Source organism: Mesoplodon bidens (assembly GCF_964165515.1).
Source record: "Mesoplodon bidens genome assembly, chromosome: 4".
Lineage (NCBI taxonomy): Eukaryota > Metazoa > Chordata > Mammalia > Artiodactyla > Ziphiidae > Mesoplodon > Mesoplodon bidens.
Window position 1 is genome coordinate 115,790,848 of NC_138160.1, and position 18,620 is coordinate 115,809,467.

General features: G+C 46.0%; 1 protein-coding gene across 5 annotated transcripts in view; it reads left to right on the forward strand.

Moving 5' to 3' along the window:
• The window catches only part of SMAD5 (SMAD family member 5), a 106,968-nt gene that overhangs the window by 37,878 nt on the left and 50,470 nt on the right, over positions 1-18,620 (forward strand). Inside the window, exons 1-2 of one of the 5 annotated variants that reach the window (XM_081233046.1) lie at positions 9,118-9,214; positions 9,962-10,111. The exons of 2 other annotated variants lie outside the window; for them this stretch is intronic. The gene's annotated coding sequence lies outside the window, so the exon portion shown is untranslated. Of the gene's footprint in view, positions 1-9,117; positions 9,215-9,961; positions 10,112-16,900; positions 17,021-18,620 lie in introns of those variants that run through there. 2 more of the 5 variants (XM_081233045.1, XM_081233042.1) reach the window with 2 other exon arrangements.

Genomic DNA, 18,620 nt, shown 5'->3' on the forward strand with positions numbered 1-18,620 from the left:
TACAGACTAGAAAGGCACGGAAAGGTTCCAAATATGTATTAAGTAGAAAAGGTAGATTGCAAAATGTTAAATGTAGTGAAATCCCCTTTGTTGGTATACGCTTGGAGACAAGGTCTGGATGAATAGCTGTGGAACTATTAACAGTTGTTACCTTGATGGGGGAGGGCGGGAACATACAGGAGCTTTGCACTTTATTATTTACTTCTATAATGCTTAACTTCTTCAAGATGAAGATATATTACTTTTGAATTTTAAAAACCCCAGTAAAGATGATTAAGGAAATGCACATCAACAAACCTGAGGGTAAATAAATCTAAGGGGCTGAGGCTACATGTCCAGCCTTTGGGTATTCGGCTAGGTTGGAGTGCAGTGTCAAGGATCCAGAGAGGTGGTTTGATTCAGGCTCTTCTGTGGGATCTTTGGTAGGAAAGGTCAAGTTTTGCTGGACCTGGAGCACAGGCAGCTCAAGGATCTGTTCCCCCATTGAGGGCAGCAAACGCCAACCAGCTTCAGATCAGAGGTCCGGCGCAGATGCAGGGACAACCCCCTCCTTTTTCCTCCCACGGAGCTGGCATGTAGGGAGGCTATGGTCAGAGCCTGCTCCCCCTCAGGAGCAGATCTGGGTCTGAGCCAGATGGGAAGGAGAGTCTTCCTTAGGACCTGATCCATCCCGCAGGCTGGGAACTCAGCACAGCGGCTCTTTCCTTCTTCCCTTCCTCCCAGAGGCCCCAGAAAAACTTTTGTGTTTCCCCTCATGACCCTCTAATTCTTAAAATTTGGGTTCCAGATGAGCTGGTCTAGAAAACTCTGACTGTACACTGGGGATCATCAGTTCTGGGAACTGGCCTTCAGTCAGCATCCTGAGTATATAATATCAAAGGGACATATGTGCTCTGAAAGATGAAACAGGTTCTATGGGAACCTAAAACGAAGGAACCCCTCTAGTCCGGGGATCGGGAAGGGCTCTCTTAAGGAAGTGATGCTGGGCTCTGAGAGGTGAGTAGAAGTGGACAAGGGTGGAGGGGCGTCATAAGCCAGGGGGGCAGCAGGGAAGATGGAGAGGGGTGGACAGGGGTGAGAAGGGGGCCAGTGAGAGAGAAAAGAAGTTATTTTTATGGAGATACACTTGACTACCAGCACCACGAGCCCCTCTACACACACAGACACACACAGCCCTTGAATATCTTTCTTGGAAGCAGATGGAGGGTGAACTGGTCAAGAACTAAGGATTTCTCGCAGGGCTGGATCCCTCCTTTTACTATTCAATCCTTTACTGAGAGAGAAACTAAGAGTTGAATTGACTCAGGTGCCTGCTAATTAAGAAACAATGAGAAATCTCCATGAGAGGATCTATAGTAAATACGGTAAAAATATACACTTGACTGTCTAGTTTTAATTTTCATCCTTTTTACTGGACAGGAAGCTGAAATGCCAGACGGTCCGGTTCAAGGCCACGCACTCCTTGTCCGGACTCCTGGGCCTTCTTCCTTCCTCAGGAAACGTAGGCTGTTGCCCTTGGACTCAGATGCCCAGTCCCTTTTCCTCTTGAACCCAAAAAGCTCCCCGCTCCAAGCCTCAGGGGTTCTCTCTGCCAACTTTCCTCTCGCCCTCGCAGACCCTGGCTCCTTTCCCTCTGGTTGACGCTCCACAGCCCCTTCCTGATACCACCTGCGCCCAACCTCCAGCCTCCTCTGAGCTGCACAGAGCCCTCACGGTCACCTCATGAGCCCCAAGCCCCCCCCCCCACCACTCCCCTCACATGCTTCTTCCTGGCCCAGTGCTTCACTCCACCATTTTATTTCCTTTGTCCCAGACCAAACTCCAAGGCTCCTCTGACCTGATCCCCCCCCAGGCTATGAGTAATGAGAGGGGAATGGGAAGGACTCTCTCAGGGCCCCTGGGCCTCCACTACCCACCCACGTCCTGCCCCTTTCTCTCTGCCTCTTCCTCGGTAGCCAGCCGTCCATCAGATCCAGAGTGCCACCTGGGAAAGCAAAGGTGCTGTGAGTATCTGAAGATGCCTTCTTAGAACTGGAATCTTGGAGCTGTTTGGCCTGAGGAGTGGCACAGGTAGAAGGCCTGGCCTGGGGCTAGAAAGCACCTCTCTGTGAGTTCTGCTTCGAAGGAGCAGGTATCTCCCAGGCAGACCGCCTTCCAGCCCCATAGGAAGCTTCATTCATGGATTCGGTGGGCCACCATGGGCCGGCTCTCCTTATGAGGAGATGGTCTGAGACAGTCAGACCAGAATGAAGCCACGGTCATCTGGGTTTCTGGAAGATGAAATAAAATATAAAGAATCCCTTTTATAAAGATAAGAGATTCTTAGCCTCTTGGCGATCACAAACCCTTAGAATGGATGAAGGGTCCTCTCACCAGAAAGATGTCCATGGGCAAAAGGACCCAAAGTTCTGCACACAGCATGGGGTCCACCCTGCAGAGGGCCAGGGAGAGCCCGGGCCTCCAGATAAGCTGTGTGCCAGTGGGCAGGCAGGCACCTGAGTCCCTTTCCCCAGGCCAGAGTGGGCAAGGGTGACCTAGTCTCATCCTGGGTCCAGTGCCCAAGTCCTGGCTGCAGGGAAAGAGTGAGTGAATGAGCACCTTTCTTTTCTCTTTGGGGACAGTGCCATCACATAGGGGCCCTTCCTCTCTACCATCATTTCACTGCGGCAAGAATTTTCCTCCAGATTGAGAGGTGAGTGAAGTGCTATTTCCAATGTTTTCATAAGGGAAAAGTCTACAGAATTCACCCTATGGCCTTGAACCAGTCTGCTGACTCCTGACCAGCCAGCCAGACCTAGGGCCTTCCTAGGTCACTCTGAGAGGAAAGTACACTCCTACACACACACAGGGGTCAAGAGACCAGTCTCTACAGTAGAAACTTGTCTGGGCTCCAACCTTTGCTGGTATGCTGACCAGGGCAAAATAAATGAGGTCTCTGCAATTCAAATAAACAAGAAAACAAACAAAAAAATGATGTCTCATAAGGGAATGAGAGCAAAGTCTACAAGAGCCCTGGCTTAGTCTAAGATTTGTCTATCCATTAAAATTTTTTAAACAATTTTATTGAAGTATAGTTGATTTACAATGTTGTGTTAATTTCTGCCGTACAGCAAAGTGATTCAGTTATATGTATATAATATTCTTTTTCATATCATTTTCCATTATGCTTTTTCACAGGGTATTGAACATAGTTCCCTATGCTACACAGTAGGACCTTGTTGTTTATCCATCCTATATATAATAGTTTGCATCTGCTCATCCCAAACTGCCAATTCTTCCCTCTCCCGCCCCCCTCTCCCTTGGCAACCACAAGTCTGTTCTCTATGTCTGTTTGTTTCTGTTTCGTTGATATGTTCATTTGTGTCGTATTTTAGATTCCACATATAAGTGCAATTATATGGTATTTGTCTTTCTCTTTCTGACTGACTTAGTATGATAATCTCTAGGTCCATCCATGTTGCTGCAAACCCATTTCAATTTATAATGAACTTACCCTGCCCCAACCCAGAGGATAAGAAATGAAATTGTTTTCCCTGTCAATTTGGGGCGTTCCTCCCACATTCCCTCAAGGTAATAAGAGAAAAAAATGCCTTTTGTATGTTTTGCATTAGGATTCAATTAACAAACATTTACTGTGGGTTTGCAATGTACCACTATACACCAGGCATCACAGCAAAGAATTGGACAGATGTGTCCCTACCCCTTCCCTACACCACAGAAATAAGTCCAGGTGCAGTAAGTCTTCCCACAGGCGCTCCTGGATGTCTTGTCATCTAGGAGTCATGGAGGAGTTCCCCCCGCACCTTGGGATGAAGTGACATTTAACGCCTCCTGGAAGGGTGAAAGCAGCACGTGGGGCTCAGTCGTCCATGGGGCCCGTTTGCCCCAGACATACTTTCCCAGCTCTCCAATGTTCCATCTCACTCCTGCCCTTCCCATCAGTAGGTGTGCAGGGGGGTAAGACACAGTCCATACAGTTATGGGGCCACAACAGGAAGGTGGTACAAAGTCCCAGGAGTGCCAGCTGGGGTGGGTCTGGGCTGGCCTTGGATAGAAGCCACAGGTGGGACAGAAGTCACAGTCCTGAAATGTTGGTAGAGAGCTTGTCCTTCGAGTAACCCCATCTTCCCTTCTCCTTCCCCCCAGTAGCCCTGTCTCTTCTCGGGGAAGGCAACCACCTAAGGCGCAGCTCTGACATGTGGAGCACGTTAGGATAATGCCACATGCCAGCCACGGCCTACAAAGCCCTGGGTTGTCCTGCCCACCTCTCCAGGCCTAGCCCCACTGGCTTTCTGTGTCCAACGTTGGTCTTCTCTCAGTTTCTCACTGTTACCACCACGCTCCTTCTGTCCGTGGGGTCTTCACACACACACTGTTCCCTCCTCTGCCTAGAAGGCTTTCCCCTGACTCATCCCCACCCGACCTTCACTCTCCCTTAACTGCCTCTTGTTCATCCTTCAGATCTCAGCTCACGCACCATTTTGTCAGAGCAGCCTTCCCTGCCCCCTGGTTCTGTGTGCTCCTTGGTCCTTGTTCCTTTTTATAAAGCATGGTTATTTGATCGATACCTGTCTCTCCTACTAGTTCATACAATCTGTGTGGGCAGGGACTGGTCTGTTTTTGGTCACTGTCTGTGGCATCTGTCACAAAGCCTGTTGCATAGTAGGCTATCAGTAAAAGTCTGATGAATGCTTGGATGGATAAATGGATCAATGAATATCTTTTATGGAGGAAGCTGTCTGTACCAAGCAGATCCCCTGGCGCTTACTTTGTGTGCTGAGTTGGCAGTGGTAGAGTCCAGGGAGCCCAGGGTGTCTGCCATGCCCACAGCAACCTTGTCAGGAAAGTGGCCTGAGCCACTTCATTCCTGGAGAGGTCATTGTGACTTGTGCCCTGTGGTTTGAGTGGAAGCAGCCTTATAGCTCTGGCTACGGTTGCCCAGATGAGGTCTGATGCCCCTGCCAAATGGCAAATGCTCTGGATGCGGAGAAGCCAATACTTTTTGAAGAGGATTGGCATGAAATTCTACCCAGTAGAATTCATTTTGGGTGATGGCAGACTTTGGAGTTTCTCTTGAGAAGTCTAACTACCAGGAATTCTGGAAAAGTGAAAAAGGTAAAGGAGGGTCACTCTAGGGCTGGCTCAATCCCCAGCCATGCCCTGAGCTATTGTTCTAGAAGACTGCTGGATAACCCAGCCTTGGTAGCCCTGGGAACAGAGTGACTCTGTGGCTGAGGAAACCACATCCCCTGCCACACTGTGCTGCCCCATAGCCTTGCAATATGCCTCCTTTACCACTGGTGATTCATGTCCATCCCTTCCTTTCCATTTTAAGGAGTAAGAACAATCCTAGTATGAGGATGAGGAATGGGTTTCTCTGTGTGTTTGTCCTCATAGTGTGCTGAGTAGAAAAAAAAAGGACTTCTTTAGTTAATTCTTAAGGCTGTTAGGAGTCTCTACAGCAAGCAGCTAGGGACCACGCAGCACAAAGACCTGTGTCTAGTCTCTTTTCTTCCTGATATGCTCACATAGCTGTGGCACGTTAGCCTGCTGCTCCAATTGTTCATGGCATCCTAGTAGTTCCAGAACTGTCGGGGTCCTTAACATGACATATCACAGCCCAGTGAAGACATGGCCTGTTTGTGAGTCAGTGGTAATCGCCAGCTCCCCAGGTGCTGAAGCTTTCAGGAGTCAATGCAGGTGTGGGTGCCTGGGTATCTGGGTGCCTTAGTTACTCCAATTTGTTTGCGGTTATGTCAATGTTACAAAAACCAAAAAAGCAAGCAAGATGTGAGTATATCTATGTCCATGAGGTTGCTTGTAGACCTAAAAAATGAACTCCAGATGTGTGATGATGAGATGTGTAGAGGGAGGAAAAAAATTTGCAGTTTAAAAGTTTAGCTCAGGCGGGACTTCCCTGGTGGCGCAGTGGTTAAGAATCCGCCTGCCAGTGCAGGGGGACATGGGTTCGATCCCTGGTCCAGGAAGATCCCACATGCTGCAGAGCAACTGAGCCCACAAGCCACAACTACTGAGCCTGTGCTCTAGAGTCCACAAGCCACAACTACTGAGCCCGCGTGCTTCAAATACTGAAGCCCACACGCCTGGGGTCCATGCTCCGCAGCAAGAGAAGCCACTGCAATGAGAAGCCCGTGCACCGCAACGAAGAGTAGCCCCCACTTGCTCCAGCTAGAGAAAGCCTGCATGCATCAGCAAAGACCCAATGCAGCCAAAAATAAAAAAAATAAAAAAATAAAAAAGTTTAGCTCAGGCAGTGCTGATCAGAAGAATAAAAGAGTGTTTTGGGTCCATCTTAGGCAGACTGGAAAGGGAGCCATGTACGCCTGTTGTCCTGGCTTGTTTGCGGTCCACGTGAGCAGGGGCCCTGCCTGGGTTTGCTCTCTAAGGAATTCCCAGCGTCTGGCCCAAGGCCTGGTACATAGCGAGCCCTCCACAACTGTTTGTTGAGTGAATAAATGGACCAGAAAGTAGGTTTCAATCCTGAAGCCAGAGATCAGAAGAGACAACTGACTGAAGGAAGAGATAGGGAAGGAGGGTCAAGGAGAGAGGCGAGTATTCTTTTCCACTGATATCTTTATCTCCAAATAGCCTTATTTTTCATGAAAAAAATAGAGGAATGTTTGGGACCTTTTCCTTACCATTATAGTGCCTGGCATACAATAGAAACTCATCCAGCAATCATAAGCAAAGGAGATAAATATTTTAACCTGTATGACAAGTGGACTCCTTTCCTGTGGTCCTGAAAACCGGAAGCACTCCCAGATGGTTTTTGCTCAGACCCCAGAGGCATCATAGGCAGGACCACTTTGGAGCTCAGACATTGCATTTTTGGCAGAATGACCTGGCAGGGGGCTCCCACTACTCCATCCATGACACATTCAAGGCAGGCGACTTTGTTGACTTCTTACCTCATTTTTAAATCGTTTGAACTCTGGTTTTTAGCACACAGTGCGATAGCACTCTTACCAAAACAGGTTTGTGGAAGCAACACAGTTGAGATCAACCCCCCTGCACCGCTTAGCACAGGGCCTCTGTGCAATGGAAACATTACACCGCATGACTTCGGGTAGCCAGAGTTGGCTTAGAGGAGCTTAACTGATTTGATTCATCAGTTCAAATCACCTTTAATGTGGCACATTAGTATGCCACCATATTGTAAACGATACATCCACAGAGGCATTAGTCACTATACAAATAGAATTAATAGGTTTCACTACACTTCAAGATAAACATGTTGGAACAGTAACTCCATTCAGTCAGGGCCTTTTGAGCTTGTTCCTTCAGGGCCCTTACCTGACTGTTAGAATAAACACAGAGTTTTACGGCCCACTTGCTCTGTGTGACTTCACCATCACCAAATGACACACATTCAGTTTAGAAATTGCATTTGTGTTCATCCACACGTTTATTTATTTGTTCATTCATTCTTTTATTTAGTAACTGAGATTGTTTTCCAGCTCAGTTCAGAGAGTATATTGTGGTTCCCTGACTATTATCATGAGTCACAGGAGCCATTTTGTTGCAGTGCAAAAGTTAAGAATACTTCAATGCCGGTGAGTCAAGAGAGCAGGCAGCGTGCGTAGTAGTTAGAGCAGGAGTTTGGGTGTCAGACACGCCTGGATTTGAATTCTAGTATCATTACGAACAATCTGTCTGAACTCAGACATTGACTTCACTTCTCTGAGTCTCCATTTCCTTATTGTAAAGTGGCTGTGAAACCTCTCACCTCCCACACATTGTATATCTCTTCCTTCTTATGCACCTCTCATAGGGTCAAGAATCACATGAAGTCCATTCTCTATGTCTGCGTCTTTGGGATAGGGAGGGTGGGAGGGAGATGCCAGAGGGAGGAGATATGGGGATATATGTATATATATAGCTGATTCACTTTGTTATACAGCAGAAACTAACACAACATTGCAAAGCAATTATACTCCAATAAAGATGTTAAAAAAAAAAAAAAGAATCACATGAAGATCCGTGAGAGATCAGGAGGACCAAGCAGGCCTCCTGAAGGAAGCAATTAACTTGGCCTGGGAAGAAAAGGTAGGACAGGGTGTTGGAGGGGCCATTCCCTACAGAGGTTACTGTGAAAGCAGGAGTGTGTTGATGGGAATGTGATGGCATGTTGGAGGGAGTGGGGACAGCAGAGACCAGCTTAGTGACGGGAAAGGCGGGTGGTACAGGGGCATAGTGGGAGGAGTCAGAAGACACAGGGTCGTGGAAAGCAGAGAGTGCAAGATTTTATAAAATGCACAGAGTGAGGATAGAGGCCTAGGTACAGAATATTTCAGCCAGATTCTGTTATATCTTTCAATGATCAACAAAGCATTTTTGCAAACATCAGTGCTTAAAAAAGACACCCTCCGCCGAGGTGGAGTCAGAAACATTTCTGGGAGTTATAACCCCAAGCAGGCTGTAGAAAGATGTGCATTCACAACAGCTAGTTACTTAATGGCTTGTGCCTTAGTTACTTCATTGAGAAAAAGGAGGATGACGGTGTTAGCAATAGTAACTACATTGTAAATTTTCTGTGGTATTTAATAAAATATATAAAGCACACTGTTCTGTACTTAGCATAAAGTATGTGTTTGATCAATATTAACTTACTGTACACATGAAGAGATGTCTGGCAAGATTTTCCGTCAACTGATTAATCATGGTTATTTCTGTTTGTGTGATTTCAAGTAACTTTTACTTTTTTTGTCTTTTCTCTATAATTTGAATTTTTCTAAAAAACATGCAATATTTTTTAAAAACTTTAAAGTATTTTTTTAAAAATCCATACTTAGCAATGAAACATTTCAGGGGATGTAGTCTAGAGGGATGCAACTGTGTAACAGCCTTTCAAATGATCAAACTGAATAGTTTAACCCTTTAGCACTAAAAATTCCATTTCAGAAAAGGGTCTTTGTTTTTCATTTTCCTGATTGAATGGTCTGTGATATGTGGGGAGCTTTTTACAAAAGAAGAGATCCTCAAAGTATGAAAAATCTCCTCCATTGTAAATACTTGGGCTTACGGCTTTGAAATGACAGATTTTGATTTTCTAGTTTCTGATTTTTCCATCAAATGTTCAACGATCTTGAAGATAGAATACAACCAAACATTCCCCCTGGAGACTATGAACTTCACTTCATCAGGGCAGAACTTTGTAGTCCCAGTACTTGGCCCAGTGCCAGAGACATAGTAGGTACTACATAAATATTTAAGTTGAATGAATAAATGCATGAATGAAACCTAAATCTAAGGGCTGAGATTTTGCTTGGGAGGTGGGGGGAATGATACCCTATTACGTATTAAAATTTGATTAGGAAATTTTAAAAAGTTAAATGCAAACAAAGTGATTTTACTAGGAGTAAATGTAAAACCAAAATTGAAGGAGAAAATCCAATGACTGTTTATTGAGGGCCTATGGCACTCCAGGCCCCGATCTAAGTGTTGAGGATTCAGTTGTGAAGAGGAGCTTAACTCCAGTGGGGAACATGAACTTTGATCAAGTCATGACATGTGAGAAGAGAGTCCCATGAGGGAAAGAGCTGGATGCTCTGGAAGTGTACACAGGGGTGGAGGGGCAGGTGGAGTGGAGTGGCAGAGAAAGCTTTTGTAAGGAAGGGACCTTTAACCTGAGACTTGGGTTGGTGAGAAGGAGTGAGACAGGTGAGGAGTGGTGGGCAGGGCATTTCAGAAGTTACCAAGGTAGAGGGCGAGAACAAGCAGAGGGAAGCACAGGTATAAAGCCTTAAGTTGGGGAGTAGCTTGTGGTGTGTGAAGAACAGAAAGAAGGCCAGTGTGGGCAAGGTACATGTGAGAGTGTTGGCAATGGCAGGGACTACATCACTCGGGGTGGGGCCGTGGTAGAGGGTTTATCCTAAATGCAGTGGGAAGACCTTGAAGAGCTTTACTTTGAGAATTATCATAACCTCATTTACATTTTCAGCATGTGGTATCTGTTGGGTGATCAAGGGATTGGAGCAAGGCTGAGTAGAAGCAGATGACAGTCCAGGTGAGAAATGAGAGTGACCTGGACTAGGACGTGGACCTGACTATTGGTGGCTGGTAGATGTGGAAAGAAGTGGACAGATTTAAGGTATGGCTTGAAGGTAGAACTGACGAGGCCTGATGCTGGATTGGAAGTAGAAGGACAACCTGATTGAACCCTGACTACTCCATCCAAACAGCAGCCGTTGTTTTTCCTTATCCCAGTACTCTGGCCCCCAACTCCCATTCGTGGTTTTATTTTTCTACCGAGTGCTCATTAACATGTGATATGCCAAATTTTACTTGTTTTCATGTTTTTAAAAATTATCTGTTCACTGTATGAGAGCCGGGATTTTTGTCTGTTTCATTTAATGTGCCCAAATTTTTTTTCCTGGTGACCAAAATTATGCTTGATGCCTAATGGGCATTCAATAAACATCTGTCACATTATTAAAAGAGGGAGTTAACAAATGAATAAATAAATGAGGGTGAGAAATAGGGATAAGCAAAGAATGTTTTAGTTGGTTATTACAGCATACCAAACAACCCCAGAATATCAGTTGTATACCATAACAAACATTTTTTTTCCCACTTACGGGTCTGTGAATCAGCTTAGGTAGCTGAGCTTCAGGCTGCAGGTCTGTCGAGCCAGGCTCCAGGCTGTGGGTTGGGATCAGCTCTGCTCTTTGTGTATTTTCATCCTCCTTGGACCAATGCCTACCTCAGGTCTATTCTTCTAATGGTAGATGGCAAAAACACAAAAGACCAAGCCAGATTACCAAGCACATCTAAAGATTTATGTTCATGTCATGTCTACTGTCCAAAGTCAGCATGGCCAAAGTCAACATCAAAGAGGCAAAGAAGTATACGCCACCTTTTCTAGAGGAAGTTATGGCAAAGTCACATGGCAAATGGTATGGATGTATAGTGTGTACTCCTTCCACAACGAGGAGGGAGTGACGTTTTAGAACAATAATCCAGTCTATCGCAGACGACTGCCAGGTATGAGCAACTATGTGGATAGAGCTATTCATTGATATGGCAAAGATTGGAGAAGGACCAGGTTGGGGAGGAAGAATGAAAAACATCAGGAGTTACATTTGGACCTGATAAATCCAGTTATACTGCCAAGGGCAGACGTTACAAGTGGCAGACACATAACTAGCTTAAACTAAAGCAGAATGTATAGGGTAATGTCATTGGCAAGTGTAAGGGAGATCTGTAGAGCTTCAGAAACAGCCAGATGAAGGGACTTTGTCAGGGCTTTGTCTTCTCCTCTCTATCTCGGCTCTGATTCTCTCTTTTGGCCTCATTTTCAAGCAAACTCCCTCTACATGGTGGCAAGATGGCCCCTGGTAGCCTCAGGGTCACCCTTAGCTTAGCAAGGGTGACAGTAAGAAGGAAAGCTCCTCTCTCTCAATATCCATACATCAGTCTAAGAGATGACACTTGTTCCTTTGCTTGAGTCATATGCTCTTCTATGAACCAATCACAGTGGTCTGGTTAGCGGGGAACTATGGTAACCCTCCTGGGCCATGTATCCACCTCTGGGTTAGGGTGTCTGGTCCTGTGGTTAAAATAGAAAGGAAATGGTACCATAAAGGAAGCAGGAGAAAGTGGATTGGAGAGTATGGACAAAATCCACAACTACTGTAGCTCAGCGGAGACGTTAAGAGCATTTAGGTTTAAGGGCATTTAGGTTGCTTCCGTGACCTGGCTATTTTTTTTTTTTTGCGGTATGCGGGCCTCTCACTGTTGTGGCCTCTCCCATTACGGAGCACAGGCTCCGGACGAGCAGGCTCAGCGGCCATGGCTCACGGGCCCAGCCACTCCGCGGCATGTGGGACCTTCCCGGACCAGGGCACGAACCCGTGTCCCCTGCATCAGCAGGCAGACTCTCAACCACTGCGCCACCAGGGAAGCCCCTGGCTATTTTAAATAGTGCTGCAGTGAACATTGGGGTGCATGTGTCTTTTTGAATTACGGTTTTCTCTGGGTATATACCCAGTAGTGGGATTGCTGGGTCGTATGGTGGTTCTATTTTTAGTTTTTTAAGGAACCTCCATACTGTTCTCCATACTGGCTGTATCATTTTACATCCCCATGAACAGTGCAAGAGGGTTCCCTTTTCTCCAAACCCTCTCCAGCATTTATTGTTTGTAGACTTTTTGATGATGGCCATTCTGAATGGTGTGAGGTGATACCTCATTGCAGTTTTGATTTGCATTTCTCTAATAACAGTGATGTTGAGCCTCTTTTCCTGTGTTTTTGGCCATCTGTATGAAAATATATGTTTTTAAAACAAGCGCTTAAATATCGCTTACTATGTGCCAGGCACTGTTCTAAGTCCCTAACAAGTCTCTATTCATTTAATCCAAATAATAATTCTATGAAGTTAATTTTACTGTTACCGCATTTTACAGATGCCAAGACCAAGGCACAGATTGGGTAAGAAACTTGTTCAAGGTCACACATGTAGTAAGCAAGAGAGTCTATGTTCAAACCAGGAGGTCTAACTTTGGAATGCTCACCACTACGATTTTATCTAGTTAAAGGGCATCCTGGAGAACGAGAAGTTTCTGTCTCCTTCCCCTCTCCCCAGTTCCACAACACTTCCAGATTTTCACCTGCTGCTCTGGATTTGCAGCGGAGTGCACATGTGGTTTGGCTCATCAGAGACTATGTGTCTGAGGATGAAAACTGAGAATGTAGAACCGGGGAGGTCAGTTGAGTTAACTCAGAGGGTGTTTGCCATCAGGAGGAACAGATGCTGTTTAAGTCAGGAAGAAATGAGCGTTCACTCCAAGCCTTGCTTTAGAAAGCCTCTTTGTTTTATGACTCTGGGTGCATGCAACCCTTTTAATTTTGTGTTTTGGATTCCAGCCATAGCAGGCCTTCTTTAATGTAGCAGATGCCTGGAGACGGGCAAGCGGGTTCCTACGCTCTACATGAAGCAGCCTTCCCTAGAGAGGAATCTCCCAATTATGTTGCTCTGAAAAAGAGAGGAGAAGAAAAGATAACTTAAAAAGGACACATTAAATTTACACCACACGTAAAGTAACCACTGCTTTAGGCATCTGCAGACATTTGGAGGTCAGGAAAACTTTTGAAAATCTGATGAAAGCTACAGACCTTTTCTGCAGAAAATTTGTACATAGGTATATATACAGAAACGTGCACGTTCATTCCAGGGGGGCTCCTGGAGTCTCTGATGTCTATCCCTGAAGCTTCAAGGAGTCTCTGGCCCCAAGATTCCTGTGCTTCCAGGGGAGACAGCTGTTACTCTTTTACTTTACTTTTCCTTTTTTCGATACATTAAGATTCTCAAGTTCTGTGTTGTGAAAATAAAGGACCTGTGGACTATTAAGGGATCATTTCACAACAGGACACTCAAATTTTACTGGAAAAAAAACCTGTCAAATATTGGATAAAGTCATTTTAGTGTATTCTCTGGTTGGCACAAAACCTTGGCTCATTCTGTTAAAAACTAACGTGAAGTTTCTTTTGAAAATTGTAACATGATTTTTTTTCTCTCTGGGATCATGGGGTATGTCTTTGCAGATCATTTCTTTGGGACTTCACTCTTCTCAGAACTTTTCTCAGTTTAGCTCTGCCTTCTGCACCGTTTCCAATATTAAGGATGTGGGGTAGGGCTAGTTTGTCAGTTGAAGAGCATAGAATTTTCAGAACTTGGAAAGGTGGCTTTATTGTTTCCTGGACAATGTCCAGAGGAGTCACATAAACTTAGACATTTCTTCCTTTGATGTCCACTTGCCATGACTGTGTGAGGAAGTGAGAGGTCTCTTAGGTGGCCACTAGGACCCTTTATGGATCTCCATGATGTCATTCACTGATACTTCAACACTGGGTGACCCCTCTGAACATCACCACATTCTTCCACTTCTACTGGGTGTGTACTGGTCATTTAGGGAGAATCTTCTGAGCTATAGCAAAGGGTTGGATTGAGATCTATATTAAATATATGGAAACCAAACCCAATTCGCCTCAATTACCCTACATTTAAAAATAGAAGTTTAAAAATATGGAAAGACCGAGTTAATTATTCCAGTTCTTCTTTTTCCATATATACTCCCACATTTCCTGAAAATTATCTCCATATTGGATCTGCAAAATTCAGGGTGGGAGTAGGTCATTGACCAAACATTTAGGCTGGTTCTTTACATCAAATGAATAAATAACACAGTTATTGGAAAAATTCAAAGAAAGGGCTCATTTTCTCCCTAAACATCAACTCAACTAGAGGGAAACTGTTTCGGGCTTAAATCAGGGTTTGTGAACCTCAGCACGATTGATATTCTGGGCTGGATAATTCTTGGTAGAAGGAGGCTATCCTGTGTATCGTAGAATGTTTAGCAGCATCCCTGGCCTCTACCCAGTAGATGTCACTAGCACCACCCTCCTAGATGTGACAACCAAGATTGTTTTCAAATATTGTCATATGTTCCCTGGGGGCCACAGTCACCCCTGCTTGAGAAGCATTGGCCTAAATTATCCAGAATTACGTTTCTCTGTAAGTAACATAAAATCGAGTACTGAAGCTGCTTCTGTTTGATCTTTCTGATCAGGTGAATGCTAAACTGAAAAGGCAGATTGTCTATTTTGATGCCCCACTAACTATATGAATCTGTTCAGGTCATCCTGTTCTACATTTGTTTTTAGATCCCATTTGATTGCCCAAAACCAGGACTTCCTTACTCCTTTCCTATGGCTCTGACAGGCCTGTTCATTTGCTGTTTGATAATCTTTTTCACTCTACAGATCTTTAATGAGCTATCTGATTTTTTTTATGCCCTTTGAGTTCTGGGTAATGTCTCAGTCCTTTGGAAGGAGTTTGCCTTCCTGTCTTCTATGTTATCATCTCTTACGATTTAAGACCTAAGCTGAGCCTACACAGCAACTTGGAGAAGTTGGTGTCTCTGGTTGATTTGATCAGTATTTGGACACATAGTTCAGGAAGCAAAACTGTTGGCTTTGAGATCAACATGTGATTGTCAGAAGGAATCCCATTATCACAAATTGTTCTCCCCATATGTGGGTGCAGTGACTGCAAGACAGCAAACAGTTTGTTTTGGGAAGGATTTTACTGGCTGTTTGAAGGGAGGAGTGGCTGAAGCATACAAAATATTTAAACCAAATTTTTATGTCTTATAATGTTCAACAAAGCTCTCTGCAAACATCAGTTCTGGGAAAAAAATAAAAAAGGCATCCTCCAAGGCAGGGTTATGGGCACTTCTGGGAGTTGTAAAGCCATGCAGTCTCCAGAAATATGTGCCTTCCAAGGGCTGGAAACTTCTGAATTAACAACAAGTAATCAGTGAGTGTGACAAAGAGTTAAAGTACACAGACTTTACTTTCACAAAGTTTATGATGTAGTAAAGAGTTTTAAGACATAGACCTGAGATTGCAAACTGATGGCCAGCAGGCTAAATTGGGACCATGGATTTGTTTTACTTGGCTTGTACAGGGTTGGCCTCTTGAATGTCTAAGAAAGAAAAAAAGAGTGAAAGAATGAAAGAAGTTGCTAAACTGAGATTTTGGTATTAAAATCTGGATTTCCAGCTGTTTTTGAAAACTCAGAAGATCTGCCAACACTGGGTCCTTATTCCCACATTTCCCCATGGTGACATTTGGCTGGAGTGAAATAGCAGCTGCCCTCTCTGGTTCCCCACCCTGGCCCACTACACTCCCTCACCAGGCCTCTGTCCCTATCTGAGATGACTACCCTTAATGCAGAGACTTGGACAACATTCACCACGCCTCTTCACTGTGGAAACAAACGGCCAAAGCCTGGAGCAGAATAGCAGATTCCCATTTGTTTCGGGTGAGATGACCCTGGCTCAGGCCACCTTGGTGGCACTAGAGGCAGTGAGCAGCGGTCAGATTTGGGATATATTTTGAACATGGCGTTGGTAAGATTTCGTGATAGTTTGGTTTAGGGAATGAGAGAGAGGATTTGAAAATGACTCCAATTTTGATTTTTATTTAGATTAATTTATTTCAAAAGTAAACCTATAGTGGAATATTGGAAAACCAGGATTGAACTTTTAAAATGAAAACAAAATTATTTAAAAGTTTTTCTTCACTAGTACTCTCCGAATTGGGTGCCCTAGATGGTACTATTACCGTTTTCTGGGAAATGCTGACACTTTGGGGAATTGGGGAAGGGGAGAGCATTGAGAAGAGTAACTACAAAAAGAGAATTCGGCTTTTGCCCCCTGAGACGGAGTAGAGGGACATCAGTCTATGGATGGCTTCTGTGCACCTCAGTGTCCCCACCTGTCCAGGACGGTGTATCTTGAACCACTGGGGTGTCAGTACATGGGCAGGCCTACTTCAGGGAGCTACAAGGTCTGGCACTGCAAGAGCAGTGGGGGATGGTAAAGGCTGCAAGATTTCCACGTGTGAGGGGGGCTTAGGGCAACCAGTAAGAAGCTGCAAGATGTTCAGAAGCTTGTTTTGAAGCTACTTTTTCACAAAAAGAGGACTCTCTTCTCTCAGATTTATATTACAAATCATTAAGAGTAGCAAAGTTGTATCCGAAGATGTTTTTATTTACACTTTAACGTGACTGGGGAAATCTCCAACTGTCCATGTCGAGGACAATTATTTTATTATAATGTGGGTTGATTTGGTTAGTGGAGACTACTAGTGGCTATCGGGACAGTGGGAACTAGCCGACTGCCATTCCTGGGCCTGGCCATGGACGAGAGAAGCCTCCGGCAGATCGGAAGCCAGAGTTTGCGGGCACCGAGCCAAGAGCGGTGGCTTCCTTCAGCCGCTGTAGCGAGGAGGCCCTTCCCTCGGTGGGTCCCACAGCGGTCACTCGGCGGCTTGCGCGCATGCGCCGACCCCGCGGCGTCCTCCCCGGCTCCTTCCCTCCTTCATCCGGGTCCTGGGCGAGCGGGCGCCGTGCGCGTGTCCCGCGGCCGAGCTGCTAATAAAGTTGCGCTGTGGGCAAGCGCAGCTACGGCGCCGGGAGAGCGCGCGCCGCCGGCCCGTGAGTGAACGTGGGGTCCCGGGGGGGGGCGGGCGAGCGGGACCGGGGTTGCAGGCTCTGCCCGGACGCGGCTCTGCCCTAGCGGCCGGACTTGGGCCGAGGCGGGGGCGTGCGGCCGCGGGCGGAGCGGAAACCACCCGGGCCTGAGGGGCGGGAGGTAGGCCGAGTCCCGGCCTGCCGGGGTCCAGGCGGGCGGCGGTGGTGCGGCCCGTCTGGCTGCGGAGGCCTCGCCTGCCCCGGGGCGTCCCCGGACTGTGGCGGGAGGCGTTCGGGACGCCCTCGCGGGGATCCCCGGGCCCCCTTCTGTCCGGAGGAGCGGTTTGTTCTCCCTCATCCAAGCGCCACCCTCAGTACACACCCCTGGTAGGATTGCCGAGCTCGACTGAGCAGCCTGGTCGGCTACATTGCAAAGCCGTCCAGTGGCTTGATGAATCCGTGCCGCCGTCGCTTTGTGTTTCAAAGATAAGGATCTACGCTTATCGGTGGAAATTACACTCTGGGCAGTTGTGACCTGCTGCTGCGGTCAGCTGGTAGTTAGACCCGGTTTCTGCCACTTGCCATGCCAGTTTTCATTATTGCAAAGATTTCTTCTACTGTATGTAAACTTTAGCTGCAAGGAAAACGACTAGCGAGGTCTGTTTGCCTTCACCATATTCACCCCCTACCGGGGTCCTTCACTTCAGTGTCTGTACTCATATTCCGGTCTGTCCCCCTCCCCCTCCCTCTTTCCTGCCTTCCCCTTTCAGCTGCTGTTAGTACGTGGAGTTTGGAGCCTAAGCTTTGAAAACTCCCATGTGGCGCCTGTCTTAAGTCGGAGCATGCTCAGTAGCCAAAACAGATTTTGGTTGCAAAAAGAACTGGGGCGAGGATAGTCGGTTATTTGGACGTTTGCCCGCTTCCTAACAAAATGTTCCAATTCTGGTTTGGATGGCATTGGAGAGTGGAGCTGTAGGCCAGCCTAGAGGTGAGGAATGCCTGAACACCCTGGGCCAGATCTCTATCTTGATTGTAGAGACATTGTTTCCTGACCAGCTGGAGGTCTAGAGAGAGACTGGGGGGCCGGGGGAAGCATTCCTGGCTGCCTGTGCGTTTATATGGGTGTGGCACTCAGTGTATCTTGTTTACCTTATCTTTCTGTGGAAAAAGTTTTGAAGTCTGGTTGGGTTTGTCACACCATGCCTGTTGCTTAGCACCACCAGAAGTGTTCTTATCTATAACAACGAAGACTGGATAGGTGGAAGATTGTGGGTTGGCCTCACACAAGTTGAGAGGAAGGGGTACTTGAGTTGCTGTTTTTTAAATTCTTTTTTATTGATTCGGCAGGTGAGTTGTTATAAATTCTTTTTTAAATTCTTTTTTAAATTCTGTTTTTAAACGGGAGTAAATTTCCTTAGAGTACCCGGATTGCCCAGAATGAATTAGTTTTTAACTTTAATTTGAAAGCTGAAAGGTTGAAAACCTTAATCCCAATAGATTAGTTACTTTCCAAGCAGTTTAAAGTTGCTGCTAGATGCCAGTGTTGTGGGGAAGACAGTACCTAGACACGATGTGAACACTTATTGATCTGAATATTTTTATGCAACTAGTGTGTTCCAGATTG